The sequence below is a fragment of the Protopterus annectens genome, chromosome 11.part0, assembly GCF_019279795.1.
Source record: "Protopterus annectens isolate FY-2018-M chromosome 11.part0, PAN1.0, whole genome shotgun sequence".
Classification (NCBI taxonomy): domain Eukaryota; kingdom Metazoa; phylum Chordata; order Ceratodontiformes; family Protopteridae; genus Protopterus; species Protopterus annectens.
The window spans coordinates 1,142,979,945-1,143,000,338 of NC_056745.1; the positions used below are offsets into that span (position 1 = coordinate 1,142,979,945).

Sequence of the window (20,394 nt, forward strand, 5' to 3'; positions counted from 1 at the left end):
GCAAATAACAAAAGGAGAAGAGGACACCCTTGCCTGATTCCTCTGCTCAAACAGAAATTATCAGAGAGGAACCCACCCGCTTTAATTTTCACCTCCAATCCCTCATAATATCCTATTAATCAACCTTATAATTTTATCAGGGAAAGCAAATGCTTTCATTGCCTTCTCATAAACTCCCAGCTTACTCTCTCAAATGTCTTCTCTGCATCAAGACCCACCAAAAATTGTGGTATTTTCTTACATTGAGCTGACCTCTGAATCAATGTTCTGTTAGTGTTGCCAAATGTTCACCTCCCCTTGTCCATGTCTATCAATTTTTGGCATCATTCTTGCTATTCTTTTAGCCATTATAGACATAGAGACTTTATAATCATGGCTTGGGATTGACATGGGCCTGTTTGAATCCAGATCTAATGGGTCATTACCCTCTAGGTATTAACAGCCACCACCGCTTTCTTTCAGGATGTTGGTGCTTCTCCTCCTTTTAAAATACTGTGAAACAAAACCTTCCAGATCTTTATCAATTTTTTCCCTCCTAGCTTCCAAACTTCCACAGGGATACCATCTATTCCTTAATGTTCATATTTCTCTGCTTTATACAGACTCATAAAATTTCCAAAAAATTTCTAGTGCTTCTACAGGATCTTTTGTTATCTTCCTTGTTTTAGGCTCCCTAAACTTGGCGACGACCCTTTCTACTTTCTGTTGCCTGTGTCTTTACGCTAAAAGATTTTGTGCTCTGGCATTATTATCAGAAACAGTTGCTTAACAGCAATCTTTCTAAACTCATGCATATTATTGAGGTCATCCTTTATTTTCTGCTTAGCATTCTGCATTGCTCCTTTTTTTGTTTTGTGAGATTCCCCTATTCTGTAATACTTTAGCATTTGCCAATACCTCTAAATAGTTCTTGTTGCTTCTTAACTATATCTCGCTTTCTTTTATTTCTACCCTATTTTTAAACTCTGCTTTAATTTTATCCCCCTCCCTAGCTATATTTTCAGAAGAAATTTCTCTCCTCTGTAGTAACTCGCACATAATTTCCACTGCTCATTCCTTAAATTTCTCTCATTTTAACAGATAGATGGGAAAGTGCCAGTGTCTTATTTTTATTTCATAACCCTGCATTTTTATTTTAGTTATTATTGGTGTATGATCTGAAATAGTTATTTGATGCATATAAAAACTTTCTATTAAATGCACATGTTCCCGTGAAATATAAGTTCTGTCTAACCTAGCCCAGTTTTTGTATCTTGGGTAATAATATGTAAATTCACTCCAAACTCCTACTAGTGCATTCACATCTTCCATGCCAAATATTTCCTTAAAGTTCTTCAAAATCTACCCTCATTTGTTATGTTTCCCCTTCTGGGCCACCCAGACACATCTTCCCTGCTGCAAATCAAATTCCAGTCCCCACCTATAAGTAATATTCCCTGCTGAAAAGTGATTATTTCTCTCAACATTTTCTTAAACTCCACTATAGCAGTTTTGAGTGGAATATAAATACATGCTGGTATAATCCTCCTCCCTTGCAGTAGCCACTTTAGTACTACATATCTAACATTATTATTCTTTTTATCATGTTCTATCACTATTGCAGCCCCTCCTGCAATTAATATAAGTACTCCTCTATTCCTCTGTTCCAGGTATTCCACTGAATGACTGTCCTGAAAACCTTTCTTTATCGAATTCATGTGTTCTTTCCAAATGTGTCTCCTGTAGCATACCTATTTGCACTCTTATTTTTTAAATAGTTCACTACTCTTTCTTTTCTGTATATATCTGTTAGAACAGTAACATTTAAAGATAGTATTAAAAGGGTCATTATAATGGAAAGTTATTATTCAGCCTTTTATTTTTAACAGCTTTTTGGTTAAGTACTTACAGTCTTTGTGTTACATGCGCACACTAATGTTTGGCAGGTTGACCTTTTATACATTTGTTTCTTGTCATATCCATTTGAGCCTATGTGACATCTTACAAAACACCCCAATACACTCCAAAAACCTGTTTTCTTAATATTAACACACAAAACTAGGTACATCTTCAAGTATTGCAGTTTTACCTTCCTGTTCGGAACAGTTGTCTCAAACTTGCAGCATAGTACAGCCTGTGCTTCTACTAAGTGCTATCTGGATTTGCCTTTTCTTTGTTGCTTTCCCAGAATGAGAAAGCACTTGAATACTTAACCATTGAAAGAAAGTTATTAAAAGAAAGAGGAATTATGTTTTAATTGCTCTTTACCAGATTGTCTAGATGGAGACATGAGAACCAGATGCAGAGTTGCTTTTACAAGTATTTATTTATTTGCTAGAGGAGAGCTTTATTATGTTTAATGTTCTTTTTTATTTATTTGCTTTCTCTTAAAACTTCTTACTAGGTAAAGTCAAGGGCCTTAATTCATTCATTCCCTTATGCAAAAATGAGAAAAAACACATTTCTTGTATGATAGTCTTTTAAACAAATGTTTCTTTTCTTTTTTTTTTTTACATTGCAGTGCCTACATTTCTTAAAACTAAACAAGGAGAAAGAAAAAAGAAGGGGAAAAACAGTGGCACCTGTTTACTTTAGTGTCCCCATTACACTTGAAATTAACTGAGAAAACTTTATAGCATACAGATATTATGCATTATACAAATATTATTGTTCAGAACGAAAGTTTTTACTTACACTTAACTGTTTTTTCTTCCTCTTCTCTCCCAACTGTTCTTCCAAACATTAATGACTTGAAGTAGGGCATATACTTTGGAGTCCCCAGCAAATTTAACAGTCAAAAAGTCCAATATTTCCAGGTTTTCTTGTTCTGTCATGGTTCAGAAATATAACTAATGCTTTATAATCCCACATTTATTTGTCTGTTTCTGAGTTGTTGGTTTTATTCCTATTTATCTCCATCTCTCAAGTCCAGTCTCTGCTTCCTTTCCAACACACACTCAGATATAATCAGCTCTTATGCTTTTGTCCGTCTGTCAGACATTTTCCTCTGAAACACTAGAAAAGGTTTCACTGGCACCGTCTTTCTGTGGTCTTTAATACCAAAAGAGCAAGAAGCAGAGTCTCCTCTTTCACATCTTACTTTTTGTTGGATAAAGTTTTGTATTTCCTTCTTAGCATACTCTACATGAAAAATGATTTTGTCCCTCCAGGAAAGAATATTCTGACGATAACTGGATACAGCAGTTTGAATCTCATGCCTGCTTCTTGATATTACCTAATTAGTGGAATAAATGTACTCCTCTTTTGCCTGGTTTACAGTGAGTTATCACTTTCTACAAACACTGTACTGTCTCCCACTTTTTGTTCTTCTGCCACACTTTTGTCAGATCAACTCCTTCTGCTGGTAGAACTGCATCTTTACTGTTAAAGGTCTAGGTTGCTTTCTCATGACCAGGTTTGGAGCATACACATGATGTACCCTTTCAATTAATAACTGTTGCTGTAGAATACCAGTCCAGGTGCTTATTTGTGCTTTCATAAAATTAATACAGTCTGTTCCTTCCTGCTTCTGTGATGCAGCAGAAAATCTAGGGTTGTCCATGCGTGTTTTGTCCTCTAGTTCTATTATTTTTTTAAACATCTTTTCTCAAGAAGTCTCCTATTCATCCTTCCTTTTCTTCATTTCAACCTCCAATTCTTGCAGTTTTATCACCTCATCTGAATAGCTGTTTAAAGCTTCTTATATGTTATCCAATCTTTTGTTATTTGAGTTGATATACTCCAGCAGTGTTTTATTTATGTTAATCAGCTCTGGGTACTTTTGACATTTTTTCCTCTAGGTTACTGGAAGTCATGTCTTTTACCAAATCTGGAGCTTGCACTGCTTTTTCCTTGACAGCTGCAGAATTCTTCCCAGTCAGTATTTTTTCCCCACCTTTCCTGATTGTTTTTCTTATAGATTCTCTGAATTTCTTTTTTGCTGGCAGTGCACTTAGCCAGTTACTGAAATTTACCAATAAAAATGATTTCACTGGTTTTCTCTTCTGGGTTTCTGTTTTTCACACTGGTAGAGCTGAAATTAAGCTGTTACTCAATGTGCAGCCATCTTAGAAGTCCTGATGAATAACATTCTTGAGAGATTGCATTTTTCATTGTTTACCTTTTCTTTTTACACAATTTTTACCACTGGTCTTGTAATACGTTTGGTCATCTCTTCTCTGGATATTTGCATTATTTTCAGCTAGGAATATCATCTTTTTGCCTCCTCTTTCATCCTCTCCATTCTGCTTCCTTTTTTTTTTTTTACTGATTTGTTTCTAATTGTTATAGCATTGTTTCCACTTCTTGTGACATCATTCTTTTTTTTCACCCTTGTTGTCCATTCTCCTTTTCTGTTTCCTTTGTGAGGACCTGAAATCTGTATTGGTGTTTTTTATTTTCCTTTCTCCACATTTACTAAATTGTAATTCTCCATTAAATCTAGACAGATGTCCTTCCTTAGATCACTGTTTCTGTTTTTCAAACTGATGGGATATCTTTTATCTTGCCAGATAACCTGGATATTCAGATGGGGTACCAAAGCTAAAACCTTCCGAAGACCCATATGTCCAAATTATGACCTAAGACCATAGGCATAAGGGTACATAAGCACACATAAGAGCATAAATGTCTAGATTATTTTGCCAGCTGTCCGAATGCAGGCCTCTCATCCATTGATCTGTTTTATACATGGTTGTTGAACCTTTGGCCTTCACTGATTTAGGTAAATGCCCCATTGGGGGACCTTCTATGTTTTTTCTCATCTCACTTTCATTTCTCTGCATTGAGTTGTTGACTTCATACAGCCTTCATTCTTCACAAAATGTCTTACTCCTGTCATAGCTTTCTGCAGGACTGTGGGACTCCAGATATTCCCCTACTTGGATGACCTGATAATACATGCATCATTTCAGTAGACCTTTCTGCTCATCTCAACTTTACCATGTCCCTACTTCAGTGTCAGGAATTTGCTATCAACCTAAAAAGTCCACAGTGACACCAATCCATGACCTGTTCTTCCTGGGCAGCAGGATGGCCTCCAAAATCCTGCAGGCCTTCCTACCTTCAGACAAAGTACACAGCCTTTCCAGTTACTTCTACTCCCCTCTTCCTTTGAAGTCTTGTACAGCAAAGGAATTTCTCAGAGCTCTGAGGTCCATACCCTCATCTGTACCCATGGTCGCTTTTGTAAGACTCCATATGAGAAAGATCCAGTGGTACCTGAAGTCCACCTGGTGTCAACATTCCCATCCCCTGCATACCCTAATTCCCCTTTCTATGCTGTTTAAAGAAGAAAATCCTATGGTGGATGTCACAGATCAACCTCAGCTCAGGTCTGCTTTTCAAAGTGCAAACATCACAACAGGAATTGCACATGTATGCCTCAGATTTGTGCAAAAAGTATGTGAAACAAATGATGGACCGGCTAGGAAGGAATACTGGTTGGCTAACAAAGAAGCTAAGAAAGGAGTTGCAGTAACAAAGAGCAATATATCAGAGGCAATTTACCAATTTCTGGAAGGTGACTGAGTAGATGGCAGAAAAAAACTATCAGGTTGAAAAAGAAAAGTAGAAAGATAACGAAAGTGGTCAGACACATTTCATAAGGGATGCCAGCAAAAATCTGCTCACCAGTCCACAGGATATCAAGAAAAATGGAAGAAGTACCTCCAGCAGCTTCTGAATAAAGAAAAACATGCAGTAGCTGTACTGCCACATGTACAGCCTAAATTAGAGAAGAAGAGGAGCCCAGCAAAGAAGAAGAAAAAAACAGCACTAAGGAAGATGAAGTCAGAGAAAGCACCAGGTGATGAGGTCACAGCAGATATGATGAAGATGTTGGGTGAGATGGGGAGAAGTGGCTCCTGAGGGTACTCATAGCAGTGTGGCGAGAAAGGCATATCCCAGATGTGCCAGTGTACAAGAGCAAAGGAGACATTCACTAATGTGGGCAGTATAGAGGTATCAAACTGCTGTCACACTGCATGAAAGTGCTAGGCAGGGTGATAAATGAATACACAAAGCAGTAGAAAGTATGGTTGGAGTTTAGCATTTCAGATTTAGATCAGGATGCTGTACAACTGACCCAATGTTTGTAGTGAGAGCTACTTGAGAAGAAGGTAGAAATGAAAGAGTCTGACTGGGCATTCCAAGACTTGGAGGAAGCATATGACAAGCTCTCAAGAAAGATGATTTAGGGAGTCCTGCGGTGGTTCTCAGTCCTAGAAACATTTGTAGAATTAGTGCAAGTTATGTGCCAGTACCCAGTGACTGAAGTACGAACAGTGTTTGGTCTCACAGAGGGTTCCCAGTGGGAGTGGGTATGCATCATGGTTCAGGTCTCAGTCCACTGCAGTTCATATTGGTGATGGATTACATTAGCAAACAGGTCATTAGGAAGGTATCAGCAAAGTTGCAGTATGCAGATGATGTAGCATTAGAGGCAGACTCTGAGCAAGAACTTCTGCAAAGGATAGGGGGATGGAATGCAAAACTGAAGGCACATGGGATGAAACCGAGTACAGATAAGATGGTCGTAATGGCAGCAAGTTGGAGAAATAAGAAGATGAGAATTCATATAGAAATTAAAATAGAAGAACAGGTTAACAGCTTCAAGTATCTGAGAGGAGTGGCTGAGAAGAAATTGTACTTTTTCTTCCTTTTCTGTGCTTACTAAACTTAATCTAAAAGTTATTGTTTTTCCTTTCTTTGTGGCCATCAGTTGTAGCCCCTTGTATGACTGTGTACATCTCAAATGTTTTCTTGGAATCAAATGAATGAACAAATGCATACATATTGACCTAGAAAATTCTGAATGAGGAGAACAAAGGTAGAATCAGAGGGGCAACAGCCAGCTGGCACAGAATGCCATGGGTAATGTATGACAGAAATCGATGGTTGGTAGGGTGCACATTGTGAGACGGATGAAGACGAGGACGTAAGAGTAGAAGCCAGAGTTGCTGTAACTGCAGAAAGGGTCAAAGAACACAGATGACTGTGTTTCAGTCACATGTGCAGAAAAGCATAAGACCATCTGGAGAGGAAGATTTGGTGCAGACAGGAAGAAGGCAAGATGAGATGTGGGTGTCCAGCAAGGAAGTGGATGGATTGTTTGAAAGAAGACCTGTGACATTCAAGCATGAGTACTGAAGAAGATAGGAAAGTGACATTGAATGGAGGGAGAGGGGAGAGATGGCAACAGTTGACACAACACCCTGACCCCATGTAGAAAATGGGAAAAAGGGGGTTGATGATGATGAAGCCTCAGATGAGGCATGGGGAGCCTGACCAGGCAACATAAGGGTTCAGGGATAATGGCCACCAAACCAAAGATCAGAACACATTAGTCTGAAGGAGATATGAACACTAATTCAGGCCCTGCAGATCTTCCCACACTCCTAGAATCCAGGTCCCTAAAGAGTGTTTACAGATGACATTACCACCATGTGGTACACCAGATCCTATGAACTGTGCAGACTGGCTCTTTTGGCTTGAAAGCAGGCCCCAAAAGCAAATTTGTCTCTACAAGCAGCATGTATTCCATCACAGAACAGTGTCCTTGTAGACTTTCTAAGCAGATCATGGGTAGATCCTCCACTAATGGGTGCTGAACAGAGCGATCTTCCTGGACATAGTCCACAAATGGGGGAGAGCCCACAAAAACATTTATTTGCCTCCACAGACAACAATCAACTTCCTCTGTTTTACATCAGGACATACTGTCTCCAAGTGTGGAAAACTGATGCAATTCCATTTCCTTAGGAAAGGAGATTTCTCTATGCCTCCCATCCACTTTCTCTTCCCAAGATTCAAAGGGACAATTCAACAATGATACTGGTGACTCCCTTCTGGCCAAGGCAGTATTAGTATCTCCTTTCTCCCCACCTAGCTAAGGGCCATCATCTCAACCTATCCGTCACTGTGGACTTGCTCACACAACAGAAGAAGCCATTATTTTACCCCAAACCGCCATCCCTCAACCTGACATTATGGATAATAGGATTCTGATCCTTTTTAGACACCAATTTTCTGAGGACATCCTTTGTGTTTTCCAGGAGGCAAAGAAACGTACTACCAGGAAGTTTTATATAGCTACATGGAAAAGATTCACTCTCTAGTTTCATACTAATAAACAGGATCCAGTGATGTCGAGTATCTCTGTGGTGCTCTTATTTGTGTGAGTTAGTTTGGCCTAGCATACTCCTCTGTTAAGACTCACCTTTTTGCCATTTCTGTGTGCCTACTTCTGGACCTCCTCTACTATCCAGACTAGAGGTAAAATAGTTCCTAAAAGGAGTACTCGACTTTAAACCTCCTAGGGAAGCAATCCCACCTGCATGCAACCTCAAATTTGTGCTGGAAAAACTTACCCTCCCTCCTTTCACACCAGAAGCCAGAGCCTCTCTCAATTTATTTACTTGGAAAACCATTCTTCCGGTAGCCCTTACCTCAACTAGATGGGTCTCTGAACTACAAGCCCTTATGGCAACTATTTTTCTCAAGGACAATAGTATTCTTGAAGGTCAGTTCCCTCCTTTATGCTTAAACTGGTAAATGTACTCTCTCTCTCTCAAACAGGCTGTAAATCTGCCCACTTTCTTTCTTAACCCACAAAATTGGAGAGAAAGGATTCTTCATTCTCTTGATGGGCACAGACAAGTCAGATTCTGCTTGGATAAAACTAAAGATATATGCTAGTATGATCAAATCTTTGTTGCTTTACAAGATTCCAATTTAGGGAAACCATTCTGTAAACATACCATATAATCTCACCATCGTAAAATATCACCTTTTTCAGCAAAGGCACATTTGACTAGAGTAGTGGCCTTATCTAGAGCCTTTTACAAGGGGGCAAAACTAGAACCATCCTAGAAGCAGTGACTTGGTCTTAGGTGCTTACCTTTACCAAACATGGAGTGGATACCTTTTCTAAATCCATAACCACCTTTGCCAGCTCAGTTCTCCATTTCCTTTTCCTACCACCCTTCATACCACCTAAGCTTTGGAAATCACACATCAGTTTGGAATACTGCAACAATGAAATATGGAAGGATGTAGTACAGTTGTGTAAGAACTTACCATAACAGTAGAAGTCCTACTTATCACTTCTTTATAGGTTCATAGGTACTTACAAGGCTGTTGATCTGTGAGGATCTTAAGAAGCCTAGTCTTGCAACCCTATGGTAGTTTTTAACACTTATATTTTGTATATAAATAACCCAGAAGTGAGCAGAACAGGAATTGTTAGGACCTTTACTAGTTCCTGTCACTGAGAGACGTGGGTGCTAAACAAGGAGTGAATTTGCAGTTTCACATCCATTCATCAAGTAGAATAGATTAATAGAAGTACTTTGCTTTATGTGGAGTTGAAGACAGATCCATTGAAGAAATATTCTCCATGATACATACCTATCCCTCCAACATGCTCTATTTGTGTTGCAAAAGAGATTTGAGATCCCTTGAGTGGGCAGTCATGCTCTCAGTGGACTTGCGGAAGTGTAATAGTTTGAAAAGATGGGGCTCTCTCTTTGCAGCCTGTATGATATCAAGTAGAGGGACAAGGCTTTGAGATGGTTTGCATTGTTTTTGTGATTTTTGTCCCTTGATTTAAGTGAGAAAGTATTGTGGTTGTTCCAACTGTGACATAATTGAACAAGTACATAATGAAATGGGCTTTAAATTCAGAAACTGGCCTCATGAGAGCCGAGTACAGTAGAATAATTACAGCTATGGAACCCAACATCATACCTTTAGATATAAGCTATGCAATGAAAAAGGACTTCCTTACAGTAGTGAATACATACTGATCAAATTGTCGACATAAGTTCCCTGATCCCGGACTATGAGATTAACTTTCAGGTGCGTGTTGTCAGTGTGATACTTACAAGGGAAGTCATATTTGCTGAAAGATACAATTATACATTTTTCGGCATTTAGTTTTAATGCATGGTTTTGATACCAGCTACTGGTTTTGTAAAGGAACACTTGGAGGATTTTGTTATCTCTTGGGGAGTTTATGATGGTATAAAGTTTATAGCCACCTGTAAACTTGGTCAGCCATAAACTCTTAACATTTGCTTTGATCTCTGAGAAGTACATGCCAAAGAGGAGTGGCACAAGTAATGAACCCTTGGGTGCACCACTAGTGACAGGAGTTTTGGAGGTGATAGAGCCACCCAGCCTAATTTTGTGAGTCGTATTTGTAAGGCAGTTTGCTATCCAGCAAGTTACTTACTTCTTATTGTTCAGAAAATGCATAGCCATGCAAGACCTATTGTTCTGTTAGTTTTTAAGTGAATTAGATTTGTCTGCCTCTTAGGGCTCTAGGATATTAATGAACTGCTTCCTGTAGTCAAATGCAGTGTCTAAATCTCTGCCTCTATCCACCCACTATGTAAGCTTGAGCAAATCACTTAACCAGTCAGTGCTTCCAGGTTGCACCTGAAAAGGGACACTGTATGCCATGGTTATACCTAGGTTCATAGATAGGTACTAGGCTATTAGCCCTAGGACCTATACAAGCCTAGCCAAAAAGGTACCCTGGCTTTCGCCACCCAAGAAAATTATTTTCCTGTACCCCTGTCGAGCAGAGCCACAGAAGTGATCCCTGGGGTGAATTTCTTATTTCCCATCCAATCATCAAGATTTTTCTTGAAGAGTGCTAATGAGGAGCTCTGTTTGACATAGGTAGGTAGTCTGTTCCAGGGTATGGGAAGTCTCTGGGACAGGAATCTATCCCTCCAGCATGTTCTGTTTATTGTGGTGACAAGGTTTAGGTCCCTACAGCGTGTAGCTCGGAGGAATTGGGATTTAGTGGAGCATGTCCAACAGCTCTGGGTTTGACATAGCTTTGTATGTTAGGCAGAGATCGCCTCTGAGTAGGCGATATGGGACGGAGTAAAGCTGGAGTTTTTTTGAGACGGTCTGCGTAGGGCATCTGTTTGAAGCCAGTAATCCTCTTTGTGAGGTATTTCTATGGCCTTTCCAGTTGTAGATGTCTTGTGAGGTACATACCAAAAGGGGCGTTGTACCCTGTAATGGGTCTAATGAGTGATGAGTAGAAGGGAAGAATGACCTCTTTTTTTCTGGATGGGAAACCTTTTGTGATGAGGTGAGCCACGTAGAAGGATTTCCTGACCATTGTGGCAATGTGATTATCAAAGGAGAGACTTACTGTCCACCTGTGTCCCAAGGTCTCTTTTCACACTTTTGCCGTTAAGTAGACTACCACTTATGTGGTAGTTCATAGGTACAGAGTTTTTACCAAAGGGGATGACAATACACTTTTTGGCATTGAGCTTGAGTCCATGGCTTTGGCACCAGGCATCTGTCTCAGTGAGGCCCTTTTGTAGTATGTCCACATAGTTAGGAGTTTCGATTATGGCTCCTAGCTTGCAGTCATCTACAAACTTTGTTAGCCAAAGACCTTCTGTGTTAGCCTGTACTTCAGAGAAGTAGATACCAAACAGGAGAGGACCCAAGACTGAACCCTCTGGTACTTCACTTGTCACTGGTCTGAAGTCGGATTTGGAGTCTGCTACTTTTACAGTGTGGGTTCTGTCCATGAGCCAGTTGGCAACCCATCTTGTGACATAGGGATTTATACCTAGTTTAGTGAACTTATCTATAATTCCAGAGTGGGGGATGGTGTTGAAAGCCTTGGCGAGATCTAGATAAGCAGTGTGAACCATCTTACCCTCATCTATGGCTTTGGTGACTGCTTCAAAGAAGTCAACCAATTGTGGGTGCTGCAAAGAACTTCTGGCCAACATCAAAAAATGAAAAAAAGAAGTTATGTACCTACCATAATGTTCCATGTTAATTGTCTTCTTGCCTTCTTTCTTGCTGGTTGGGTTCGGAGCCGATCCTCTGCTCCGACTCGGCCATCTTCAAAAGCTCGAGAGCTGCATACTGGCGCGAGGCCACCCCATATCCCATGATACTTGGCGTTAGATACCCAGATCTCGTTTGGTAAGTCTAACTGCAGACATAATAAGGAAAGGATCCTATCCTGGAATATATAAAACATCCAGAGAGGCTACTAGACAGAAAGGAATAGCCAGAGAAGACTCAGCCAGTGACAAACCGTAAGGAACTCTTCTCGGTCTACAAGGATAGGGGGATGGAGGGTGGAACGCAAGAAAGAAGGCGAGAAGAAGACAACTAACATGGAACGTTATGGTAGGTACATAACTTCTTTATGTTAAGTTGTCTATCTTGCCTTCATTCTTGCTGGTTGGGACAGCGTCCCTAGCACCTAAAATCTTGGGTGGCTCATCGGAACAAACTCTTCAGAACAGTGGAACAAAATCTGCTCTGTTTTGGGAAACCACTTCCAAATTATAATGAGAAATGAACTTGTAAAATTTTTCAAAAAACAAACGTTTTAGCCGTGACCCTCCTACTGCTGCGTACCAGTTGTCCTTGGATAAATATGTCGTCCAAAACCTAGTGGTCTTTGTATCTTGATTATTCGATTACAGGCAACTTTTGGCTGAAATGATGTCAATATAGTTGTATGTCTTTTTCTGCCTGCTAAAAGGTGTCACGGAAATACCCGCAGATGCGACCTTGAACGTTAAAAGCAGGTTTTTTTAGCATTCCGTTGTGCAAGTGAAATATTCATCTCGGAGGGTTAAAAAAGCTAGTCAGTTTCAATTTGTCATTATTAGTATATATAACTTGCAAAAACCTTGCAAAATCCTCGGGAAACACATTGTCTTAACGCGTTTTCGTCCAATACACATTCCCCTTGTTTTCTCTGTGGTTCCTAAAAAAACTTTATCATTAGGGAGCTCTAAAGCTGGTCAGGTCCTCCTGTCCTCTTTTGGTTCTTATAATTGTAGTTGTAGCTGGTGGACCCCTTTTAACCTATTACTTCTTCTAACCAGTGCGTTGGTTTTTCTCCTGGTTCCCAACTCTATGTCCTCCTTTAAGTTAAGATGCTGGGTGGTGGTGTTGATGGATTAACGTGGTTCCTACATGATGACTAGTAGAAGGATCCGAAAGATGCATGGAGTTGAAGGGAACAAGTCCGTTCCCTACTGGTAGAAGCAGTAAGCGTTTTGAACAAGACTGTGGATATATACATCCATCCCATCCTCACAAGTTGAATGGATTGAACTACTTCTAAAGACTTTAATGCATACTCCTTGAGATTGAGATTATTGTTAACAGAACTGTTGAACATGAACTGTCATCAAATCCTTTTTGTTTTTGAACATAAATTCTATTTACAATTGTTTAGGGAAAACCTTTATATACTATCTAATGATCTGTCAATGTAAAATGCAGAGAAAATATTACACTAGGTTTTTGACATATTATTATTTTTTTTTTAAATGGGGTTGAAGCAAAACTTTTTTGTAGACTATTTGAACAATTCTACACAATGGTTAAAAAATGAAAGTATGTGGGTTGGCCCACGTAGCCGCAGCACAAATAGATTCCATAGGCAACCTAGCCTGAAAGGCCACAGAAGTGGCTATACCTGGTTAACAAACAGATATAGTATTTAACACCGGAGGTGCTTTGTTGGGAAAGACTTGGCTATAAATTGAGAAGCATGCCAAAAAGTAAATAAAACATTTCCAGATGTTAGAAGACAAGCAAGCAGTCAGTATAAGTATGTAAGACCCCAAGAGGTATAAAGTGATGCTGTCCAAGGTGTCATTGTTTTGGCCCCATTTTACTGCATGAAATGCACATATAATTAACTTAGGAGATGGATTTCTATCTGCATAGTAGAAGAATGTTGCAATTCAAGTAACAGCTTTTTAAAGATGGTTGGAAAACTGAAACAGAACTTGTTACTAGCATGTTTGGCCATCAATTCATTGACTGTGTTATATCTGGGTCAACGTGGAATGGAACGCCATAACCAAACAGCAGAGGAACTAAGCTTTTCTGGACTTTCGGGTAACAGAGGGAAAGGTTTTAGAATTTGGGTATTCAATACCTTAATACTGTATATCATAAAGACATGCCTTTATTATTTATTGATGGAGTGCCTCGGAGTGGTACAACACTCATGAGTGCCATGCTGTATGCTTATCTGCACATCCATTGTGGTGAAGAGACTAGGGTAATTCCTTGTATTCGGGCCATGAAGCAGATGAGGAGCAGGTCTAGTAAAGAAAAGCTCAGATTAGATGAAGCTGGTGTCACAAAATTCTAAACTCTGCTGTGCAAGCCTTTTCACTTGAAATTATTGATAAACATGGAGAGCCTGTTACATATTTTTGCAATAAAGATTCTTTTGCTCTGAAAGTCACTAACCTATCCACCTAAAATGTTTCCTAATGCCAAATTTATGCTGATGGTAAGGGAAGGCCATCCATCTGTCCACTCTATGATATCCAGAAAAGTCACTGTAGTTGGATTTGATCTTACAAGTTACAGAGATGGTTTGACCAAGTGGAATCATGCAATTGAGACAGTGTTTAACCAGTATTTGGAAACCAGTGTTGATAAATATATGCCTGTGGATTATGAACAACTTGTTCTGTGTCCTGAAAAGTTGATGAGGACTGGTCTGACATTCCTGACCATTCCATGGAATCAGGCTGTTTTATACCATGAGCAGATGAATGGAAAAGCAGGAGAATTTTCCCTGTCCAAAGTTGAACGATCTACTGACCAAGTTATCAAGCCAGTGAATTTAAAAGCATTGTCAAAATGGGTTGGAAAAATTCCTCCAGATGTACATGACATGCCAGAAATAGCACCAATGTTGGCAAGACTAGGATATGATCCATTTGCAAACCCTCCTAATTATGGAAAATGAGATTATGAAGTACTTTTAAACAGTAACAAGGATGAACCAACTGTCTGTAGGATATGCTGCTTTTATTTTCATGCAAAAGGAATGAATTCCTGCCTGGCTTGCAGCTTACTGAGTCTTGAATTCACATAATAGTTGGTGAAACATGGATCCAGAAGGATGTCTGAACTTTGTATTTTATACATTTCATTAAGCACATATCACAGCATTGAAGAAAGGCAGTTGGTTTCCCATTTACTATGCACACTTTTGCAGACACATCATAAGAGTTACTGAAGCTGGAAGACTTTTTCATTTTTGCTGCCAGACTGAGTCATATTTACCTCCAGCAGATTCACAAACAGTACAAATCATCTGTTGCCTAAAATGGTACAGAATAGTCTCCCATTTGATAAGAATTTAATCTATCGGTACATCAGAAATGAATGAATTGTAATCAATAAGAGGAATCCAACTGTGGAAGTTAATTCTGATTTTTTTTTATTATGATGTGGGTGGGTGAACTTATAGTAGGAAATTTGATTTAAATGTTATTTAAAATATTTATTTCAGTCGTCAAAATGACGTTATGTTTTGAATTTATATATATATATATATATATATATATATATATATATATATATATATATATATATATAATTAAAAAGTTTTAATTCTACAAGACACTGGTTTCTCCTGTGAACAGAATGATAGCACATTTTTATTGGTTATTGATGGTTCAGCTATGCTTGAACAGATACTCTGGGTTTTGGTTTACTTGATAGTTAAAATTTGGCCTTTTTTTGCCCCTCACTAGTTTTTGGCTTTCTTTAGAATTCACAAACACAGAAATTGAAAGATATTTTGGTTTGTTCCTTGAAAAATTTGTGTCTTTCTGGCAAATGTTGCAGACTGTAGTAACTAAATAATGACAGGCATGTGGGTTTCAGATTTTGTATCTTTTAGAAAATGCCTTCAAGTAGAACATTGCTAGAATAACAAGCTTTAAGTATGTAAGGGAGATATTTAAAATTTATCTTTGATTTTGAGTCTTTGTTCTTGATGATTCTTCAGCTAAGAAGCTGAGAGAGCAGATGGAAAGAAGCTGAGAGAGCAGATGGAAAGCAATGGGTTGCACTATGTAGTTTTGACACAGTGAGCCATTGTTTATGAATTTACTCATTCATTTCATGTCAGACAGATATTTGAGATGTACAAGTGGCTGTGTGTGTGTGTGTGTGTGTGTGTGTGTGTGTGTGTGTGTACGCGCTCGTTTGTGTATGTATGCAAGTACTTGGTTCCTGCATCCCAGAGAAGTTATGGTTTAAAGGAAGGAATCAGTTGTACTAAACAGATGCATCATCATGATAACCTTGTCATTTTAGTATGATCCTTGGTTTATTGATGGCTGGCAGTCTGTTTATTACACAGATGTGAATAAGATGGACAGTATGAGGTTTATAAGCTTAATGAATACATTTTTAATTTAGCTTGTTTTTAGAGGCATGTGGATGTCACATGCACTGTGTTTGCGCTACAGCAGTTTGGCACTTGGTGCAGATGAGTAATGCTATCAGTCACCACCTGCAGTGTATTTGATTTTTTTCGGCCTTCATTTGTCTTTTGTGCGACTCTGACCAAGTCAGTCCATTAGACAGTACTTCTTGGCTGTTGCTGGACAGGAACTTGTGTGTCCAGTGGTCTGTCCCAGGCTGTTATCAAATACAGTACACATTTTTCTTTTGAATCCCTTCAGCCTTCACATTACTGCTAATGTGTACTTCGTTATATGCTATTTGACTTTGAATCTCAGTAGGTCTTTTGTTCTTTAATTGGTTTGCCAGATGCATTTTCAATAAATATGAGTTTCAGAGAAAGAGAAGTATACTATTGCTCATGCTAAGCTTGTTTTGAATATGAGAGTATTTTTGTTTGTTTAGCAAACTGATGTCAGTGTTTTTCCTGTACATTTTGAAGTAAATTTTTACAATAAACCTAAATCTCTGTAATCATAACAGTGCATATGCTGACAGGTTTGAACAGTGTTTTATGGTGGAGAGACAAACAAATACTGGGATATTGGTTTGGCCAGGGGGGCAGTCCATTACCTTGCCTACCATCCTATTTAACCATGAAATGGCTCTGAGCACATTTTATGAAAGCATACAAAGCAATTAGTATGCAACAGTAAGCAGAAATGTGTTTACATCCATTACAGGGCCACTCAGAACTCTGCTCCTTAAAAGTAAAATGCATTAAAAATACCAAAAAATGTGTGTGTGTGTGTGTGTGTGTGTGTGTGTGTGTGTGTGTGTGTGTGTGTGTGTGTGTGTGTGTGTGTGTGTGTGTGTGTGTGTGTGTGTGTGTTAACAGTGAAAAAATAGCACAGTGTTCTTATTTTCTACAGTTACATTAAAAATAAAAACGGTACTAAAGCTACATAAGCAGCTGCTCCCATCACTGACTAGATGTATCGAGCATAACTGCAGGTATTTAACCTACCCTGTAATACTATGATTAGAGAATTCATGAAAGAGCCAAAGTTTCATTCCTCACTATGGTTCACTAAAACTGCTCCTTAATAAACTGACACTTAGAAGTGTTGCAGTCTTTATCACCCTTCCCCCATTTTTCTCTTGTACTTTACTATCTTTTCCTCATGAGCTGAGGCAGACTCTTCCCTCTTAGCTGACCATTTTATGTCACTACTGTAGCTTCTGCAGGCTTCTTGGCTTGGAGATGATCTGAAGAGATATGCTCATATATCCACTTAGTACCCTTACACCTATGGGCTTAGGTCATAATTCAGATGTATCGCTCTTTGAATGCCTTTGATTTTGGTCCTCTCACTGGTTGTCCAGGTTATTTGGCGAGATAACCCATCAGTTTGGAATACTGCAAAAATTATCAGTAAGACATCTACTGTTATCATAAGTTCTTTCACAACTTTACTTTTTCTTCCTTTTCTCTGCTTACTAAACTTAATCTACATATTCATTTTCATTCCCTTCTTTGTGGCCATCAGTTGTCACCCCTTGTATGACTGTATACAGCTCAGATGTTTTCTTGCAATAAAATTGGTGAACAATGAATAAATGTTGACCTAGAAATGTGCTTCAGCATGCTGAGATGAGAATCCTATAGTGCAACCTAATCCACCCCGTTCTGCCTGCCAAACCTCTTAGCACAAGAATCAGAGACAGTGACCCAAAGTCAGGAATAGATTTTAAATATTGCTGTTATAAAGTTGCTAGTATAATAGGTTTAGAATTGGCAACTAATTCTGAATGCTGTGAAGTCTGAAACTCGTATGTTAGTAATTATTTATTGACTGCAGTCTGTAGCAATTCGGCCTCAAAAAAAAACATTTTAGAAGAAACATCACAAATATGAGACAAAATTAAAGACAGTTTTAGAGTTATAACCTGTGCGCGCGCACACACACACACACACACACACACACACACAAAGACCATCAGCCACAACCACTTGTGTGTTTCTGTAAACCTCAGATGTTTGCTTGAAATCGAATGATTAAATAAATACATGCATAGCAGCCAAGAAATGTATCCCATCTCATTGCTGTCAGAATGAGAGAGTGAAAAATAATGGCCCAAAAATATATCCCATTCTTGCTGCTGTCTGAATCGTACAGTATAACCAGTTGCAGCCCAACCTATTCTTTCGACTCCTTAGCAGAATCAGGAAAAAACAATTCAAAATTAGGAACAATTTTTAAATATTTCTCTTATTATTGTGGCAACATTCTTAAGAGTTTAAGTTTTATATTGGCAATCATTTTTTGAAGGATACAAAGTCTGAAACTCACTTCTGTCATTATTTAGTGACCACAAACCACAAATTGTAACAGGAACAGACCAGAACACCTCTCATCATCTTTGTTCAAGAACTCTTGACAGAGCCAAAAATAACAAGGAGGGAGGGGACAAAGGACCAACAAACGATTTTTACTTCAGCTGTCTTATTTCGGTAAAAGCATTGTACAAAATGTTCCTTTTCAAGGACAGCCTTGGGAGTACTGTTTGGTTAAGTGACTTGCAGAAAGTCACACGTTGGGCAAATGAAAGAAGGAAGGAATAAAGCCCTTGACTTTTGAGTACAAAAACGGTTTATTTACAGCTCGGGGATATCATTTGTGGTGCTAAGTGTTTGACAATTTTAATTCACTTAAAAAATTAAAAGAACAACAGATCATGTATATAATATGAAAGTCTAATGGGTTACATTATTAGCTGAATGTAATTATTTTTGATTTACCACACAGTGTAGAAATCCTTTGTGATTTACCACACAGTGTAGAAAGTAATGAGGGATGATAGATGTAATTGCCCCTGATTTTGCAGAACAAGGCAGACGTATGGCTGCATAGGCATGTACACAAACACCACGTGTGTGTATACACACACATGCACATACTGACGTACACATACACACACACATACACATACACTCACATGAACACATGTCAACATGTAGACACACACTTGCATGAACACATGTGCACATGTATACACACACACACACACACACACACACACACACACACACACACACACACACACGCACACATTCTACAGTTACTTACCACATCCAGCTGGTTGTAGCAACATCTTCAACACTTTGTGGTACCTTTTGTTTAAAAAGTATGCAGTATTGCAATGTCTTAGGAGACCTATTTGAAAAACTGCAAAACCAATAAAAAAGGTAGACCATTTTTATTTTATTACATATCCAGCCAGGCATTTCTTCAGTATTAACAAGTCCTTTTCATCCACTGGCACAGTAGGTGCAACATCCTTTTGTCATAAGCAGCTTGGATTTAGCCAGCAACACAGATGTGAGAGGACTGGCTGGGTGCAGGAGAAGAATGGCAATTTTTATCATCACCTCTTTCAGGCTGCATGTTGGATGTGTATGCTCCAGGAAGCCAGCATTCAATTAATAATCTTTGGTCCAGGCTATTGAGTTAGGAGAAGCGCTGTCCATACAAGTTGTACAGGACTTCTCAAGGTTTATACTGTTGTGACCAAACTGTAAACTCATGCAAAGCCCATTGCATGCCCACTCCTTGGGTGCAGTTACAGTACACAACAAGAAAGAAGGTATGTAGATATAAAAAAAAAATATCCTGGGCCTCTCTGCGTTAGTGATACTAATGATATCTCTTACAAGAGATAGCATCTAAACTTAGTCAAGTGATGTGGGTGTGTACTTAAGACAATTTATTACATGTTGCCAAGGTTTTTTATTGCTGTTTTTTTTTTTTTTGTCCTTTTAGCCACTTCCTTTTGTTTCTGTTGCAATATTTATTTGACAAGACTCAATCTTCTGTGATTAGTTTGTGTTTGTGGATTAGTTCTGTTTTATTTTTTATTTTTTGTAAATTTCTTTATCTGGGCTGTGCCTGCAAGTCATCTGTTGTGATCAGTGTACTACCCTGGTAAACAAATCTCAATACCTACCTAAATAAATCAGCAAATAAATAAGGAAAATACACCCCCCCCCCATGGCAATTACCTTATACGTCTGGTTTATAAGAACTTGATCACCAGTTATTTCCTAATACTTCCCGTCTGATTCTTCTGTCAGTTTTCTAAGGAGTATGTCCACATATGCTGTGGAAGAGAGGTCTA

General features: G+C 38.8%; 1 protein-coding gene and 1 pseudogene across 1 annotated transcript in view; both read left to right on the plus strand.

Moving 5' to 3' along the window:
- LOC122815034 (gamma-secretase-activating protein-like) overlaps positions 1-20,394 on the plus strand; it is a 529,462-nt gene that overhangs the window by 396,098 nt on the left and 112,970 nt on the right. The window lies entirely within an intron of this gene.
- LOC122815744 lies at positions 13,761-14,764 on the plus strand (annotated as a pseudogene).